At 40.4% G+C, this 5,439-nt stretch overlaps 1 long non-coding RNA gene across 2 annotated transcripts; it reads left to right on the top strand.

Moving 5' to 3' along the window:
• Positions 1-1,719: 1,719 nt before the first annotated feature.
• On the top strand, positions 1,720-4,364 carry LOC127326906 (uncharacterized). 2 transcript variants are annotated; one of them, XR_007868194.2, is made up of 5 exons: positions 1,720-2,095; positions 2,171-2,380; positions 2,567-3,355; positions 3,922-4,011; positions 4,136-4,364. It is a non-coding gene; the product is annotated as an uncharacterized lncRNA (long non-coding RNA). The 2 variants fall into 2 exon arrangements; XR_007868192.2 differs by having other exon boundaries at positions 2,171-3,355.
• The last annotated feature ends 1,075 nt before the right edge of the window (positions 4,365-5,439 follow it).

The raw sequence follows: 5,439 nt of genomic DNA, 5'->3' as shown, positions 1-5,439 counted from the left end.
GAAAATGGAATGGAATAGATATCACTTGAACCAGCAAGAATTGGAAGTCCAACAAGTTATGATAGTCAATCGTGAAGAGGGAGTATACCCCTCTTACTACCCGTGCGCGGATTTCATGAGAAGCGCGGGGATATTTGAAGATGTTCAAACTCTAATTTCTCGTGCAGGGCTGAGTGACTTTGTTGAAGGAGAGCCAAGACAATATGTAAAATTAACTATGGCTTTTGTGCAGGATTTCAAGTTTAATTGGTCGCGATCTAACCCCACGGTCCAGTATAAGATTTACAATAAAACTGTCAACTTGCCATTTAGTGCTTTTTGTGCAGCAATTAGAATACCGCAATGGGGGTCGTGCGAGAAGATAAGGGGATCGCCGCAAGAACTCACGGATCTTTACAAGATGATTTGCGATGGAAGGAGTTTCTCAGGTGAAAGTGGTAAAATCACGAGTATTCAGCTCCCGGCTATCCGCTACTTTGCTTATTTTATTACCAAATGCGTTCTCGCCAAAAGGATTGGTGGTAAACTTTCTATCCCGGATTTGGCTTTTCTAGCTGCAGCATTGCAAAATAGTAGGTCTTATAATTTGGGAGCATTAATAGCTTATAGACTTGCTACTAATCGTGAGAAAGGTGGAATTTGTGGAGGTCTCATCGCCTCCCGTTTACTAGCTTTTCATAATGTAGAACCTCATCATTTTGATATTCCGTTCCCCATAGAAAAACTTGACATAGCCTCTATGATTAAACATGAATTTGTTTCAGATTCCTCCAACTTGGGTAACCTGTATTACAAGATGATATTTTATAAGAAAGTTTGGAGAATAACTAAGAAAACTGAGAAACTAGTAAGATTGCCTGCGCCTGTTCTGTCTAACCTTGATTCCAGGGGAGATTGGTCGGTCACAGAAGGTGCACTGGATGCACACAGAGAGAGAGGAGGCCATCATGCAAGAGACGACGTAGAGGTCGAGGAACACCTCGACTCATCATCCGATGCAGCAAGTTCCTCGCATCAACATGGTGGATATGCGGAGCCTCCACGCTTTTCTTCTGCACAGGAGCTTTATTATGACTACTCCATGGACTACCCACCGGCGAGAAACAACGATCCTCGTTGGGGTTGAACTCCACTTAGGCCAAAAGCCAAAGCTTGGGGGGAGGTATACCGGCATCACTCATTCTTTGCATATTATGGTTGCTGGATACTTGTGCATACTTGCTTTGTTCGTTTGAGTGGTTTTCTAATGAGAGGAAGATGATATTTGGGGAAGTGCTGCCTGAAAACAGATTCTGGAACGTTACCGTAAAAATTCTCAAATATAGCCAGAGCGTCATTTTGAGCTGCCAATTTTTGTGCCGGTTCCCCAGGTTGTTATCTAACTTTCATTAGTTGAACACTTTTCGCTCTGAGCAACGTAAGATTTTTGTAAAAATCGATTTCTGTACTGCTGTCAGGTTTTGGCAGATTTCTGCCATCTCGTTTTTCTGCGTTTCTTTTAGTTTGCTATTTCTTGTTTTTGCTTTGTTTCCTTTCCAAAACACAAAAAGACCAAAAATATTTCTGTTGTTTCTCTTAACCATTTGTTTGCTTTGGTTTCTTGCATTTGTTTCACTTTATTTGCTATTGCTAGTTTGCTATAAGAAAACCCAAAAAGATTTTGCTTTGTTTGCTTGTTTCCTCTTGTTCTTATTTGCAATTTGAAAACACCCACTACAACATAACCAGCCCTACAACAACACATACCTTGCAACGGTGCTGACATGTGTATCTACCATCCATCTACCGAACGCACCCACGTCAAGGCTGGCTAGTTATAACCCACCCCCATCTCTGCATCTCCGTCCCTCTCGATCCCCATTATCCGCCAGTCCACCATAACCCTAGAAGCACGACGCCGCCACAAATCAATCTGTCTAACAACATCTACTCCATTCCTCTCCAGCTTCCCCTCGCCTCAGGCCTTTAACATTCATGTTGTTGTTCTGCTCGGAGACCACGCGAGGCGACGCGCACTGAATCATGAAGCGGCGCGGGTGCACAGAGAAGGGGCGAGGCGGATCATAGTGGTCACGGCGGAAGAAGGGCAATCCAGGTGTGACTTTTCGTTCCCCCTTCAGATTCATGTGTCTCTGTTTCCGTATGATTGATTAGTTCTACAACCTTGCAGTATCGCCTTTGGTTGGTTGGTGATGATACTGATACCCAAGGCGCCGATGGGGATTTGGGACTGGTGCCTGGGGTGGGGTGACGAGGGCAGTCAGGATTCAGCTCTGCATCCACCGCCGCTAACATCGACGGTAGCCATCTCATGTCCATCGTCACAGGTGCAAAACTGTTTCCCCGTGCTATTAGCTGTTCACCGTCAGGCCTAAGACAGGTACGCACTGAAGATAGGAATTCTCACCTAACTCATCACGCTAGTGCCAAATGTAGAGTCCAGTTTGCCATGCGCATTGTTCTAAGTAATGAATTCAGTGATTAGGAAGAACATAAATTATTAATATTGTTATTTGCAACTGGGCATATGTTCATATTCTGGTTAATAACCTATTTCGTCCTGCAGCTTTCAGCAGCTGGAAATTTATTTCCTGAAGTTTCAGTAACTGAGTTTTACTTCGGCAGATTAGAAGAAACTTGTATGTGAACTAATTGTCGCACACCCTTATCTTGGCCAGGTAAGGTACCTGTTCGCTATGTTAACTTCAGGGCTGGAACTGAAGTTGTTGGTATAACATAAAATCTGGGTTTGTAGAATCACTGTTATCTGCAGTATGCCCATTGAGTTTTTTGAACTATGCCATGTCAGCAGTCCTTCCCAAAGTGTACCATTATGTGCTGCTTGTAAGATTTGTTAGGATCATCTTCATAGTTTACTGTATCATGTCTTTTTTGTTTATTGCAAACAGTAGTTAAGATATGCAACAAATACATGGTTAAAAGAGTAAACACCTAATCATGAATCACATTTTCTACATAATTGAGTTTATCCATGCCGGCATGATTATCTAGGTGCATTGCCCATTGTTCTTATTTTTTTACTGCTCTCTGTTCAGAAAATACAGAGTGAGAAGCACCTGCAATGCTTATCAATGGTCAGTTTGCATGCTAGTGATTGAAATCCATGGCTAGAATAAACCCATGGGAGCAAACAACTGGCTTGAGTTAACTTCAGTTATGGAGGTCAAGTTTTTTTTTTTTGCGAATAAGTTATGCAGGTCAAGTTAATTGGATCGACATCATAATTGTGTTTCCTACTGACTACCTGGAAGTTTGGCTGGTAAACAAAGGAAGAGGAAATATATTTCTATCTTGGGTGGATTTGAGGCCACTAAAAACTACTCTTTACCAAGAGGTAAATGGAAGCCAATTGTGTCTCCGTTTTACAGTCATTGTGTCGATCTAGTTGACTAAAGGGTTATGATATGCTATTAGATGGATAGATCATATCTTTACCATGGTTACTTATCTTTCCGTATGTACCATTGTATTTCGATCTGTCTGGTAACAGTTGATGTGTAGGTGCGATGGTCTATTTCAAATGCACTGTATATCTGCACGCTGACTTGGCATTGGCGTGCTACTGAGGTGTTAGAATAAATTCCAAGCAGCATGTAGATGTGAATTTAAAGATATCACCAGCGGAGATGCAGATTATGCTTTTTTCTTCAAATTTTTAGTAGACTTTACTCTACATGTACCTACAGAATGCCTAGGGACAGGGTCTTACTATTGTTAAAATCATGTCTCTATTAAATTTATCAAGGAAAGAAACATGTAGACATGTGCTTTGCATGGTCAAGATATTATTTATTCACGTCGTGAGTAGTAGTGCAACCGAAAAGTAGAATTTACTAATCACTATATTCTTTGTACTGCTTTTTTTGTCACATCATTCTGATATTGGAATTTTTTTTTCAGGCCGAAAAGATAAGCAAGGGTTCCCGTAACTAACCAATTGTGAGCTGTACATGCCAATGCTGCACTTGTGAAAACTGAAGAGTTCGTACGGTAAGGCAGAAGGAACAAAAACTGCATGGCTTTCAACCTTTGTGACTATTTTACCTGCCTCACTACTTGCATCATGTGATGTTTATTCCACTGTTTTGTTAACAATTTGGCCTTTTACTTGTAGATTCAAAAGATAAATGGATGATGATATGGGTGAAAAGTTGAATGGAATGAGGACAATGCTTTTGCTGCTGGATATATAATCTACTTCACATCTCTGCATCTTTAGTTATCTCGTAGGAAGGAAGTGATATTGTAAACATGATATTTATATATGTACCACGTGGATGGTGATCCTATTGTAATGCCACGATTTTAATCTAATATAGTACTATGTTTTTCTTCTCTACAAATTAGTGATGTTGATTTTTCTAGTTCGCGTATGTCTTGAAAGTAGAGCGTTGACCCAATTCAAGATAATTGCAAAACAAAATATTATGGATGATATATTTGGGCCACCACTTGCCAGCGTTGTAAATATTTTATTAATAAATTTAATATTTTTTGTGTATTCAATGAGGTAGTGCAAGCACCAACGGATGTGAGTGTTGTCCACCCTTAGTTTGATGTGTTGCTGCCTAGCAACGCCTCTGTTACCAACGGATCTATATGCGTTGCATTGTACCCTTGCAACACCCAAAAACGCAACGCATCATTATCCGTTGGTAGATGCGCTAGCAACGCCTATATTGACATTTAGATACAGATAAATACGTTGCTGTAGGAGGGGTCCTGTTGTAGTGACCAAAAATATTTGCTGTTCTTCTTTGGTTTGTAAAGTTCTTTATGAGTTCAATAGTCTTCGGTGGCTGGAGCGTGGTTTTCATCTCATATTATCCAAGCTACACAAGTGAAAAGGCAATAATGACGATCTACGACAATCTGATTGTGGTGAGAGGCTGGTATGAACTCTATTTGTTTTCATTTTTGTACATATACTCATCCATGTGAGCATGCTTAGTTGGTTCATGTGAGGTATATGTTATTTGAGAAAGTCTAGTAGTTTATGATCTCTCATGTTTAGCTCCAATCTATTAATATGAGTAGCATGTCATGGATGTTTGCTTGCATTGTTTTATTCATAAGTAAGTATGGCATTGTTGTATCTTCCTCTGAATAATTCATTTATATCGACTTGGCACATGCTCACGCATGCATATGACTGAACAAAAAGTCAATTAAGCCTCGATGATTTATATTGTTTCAGAGTTCTTGTATCACTTTTATGCCTCCGTTAATTTATTTTGCCGCAAGCATGATTATGACAGTTACTGCTCTCTTGATTTGTCGCTCCCTAGTCTATTGCTAGCCTTCACTTGTACTGAGCGGGAACGCTGCTCGTGCTTCCAAACACATGAAAACCAAGTTATTCCAAAAGTGTCCACCATAAATACCTATGCATGGCATTTCAAACCATTCCAAGTAAAT

This window comes from Lolium perenne, chromosome 4 (genome assembly GCF_019359855.2).
Source record: "Lolium perenne isolate Kyuss_39 chromosome 4, Kyuss_2.0, whole genome shotgun sequence".
NCBI lineage: Eukaryota > Viridiplantae > Streptophyta > Magnoliopsida > Poales > Poaceae > Lolium > Lolium perenne.
Note: the sequence above shows the minus strand (reverse complement) of the source record. Positions and strands in the feature narration are given on the sequence as shown.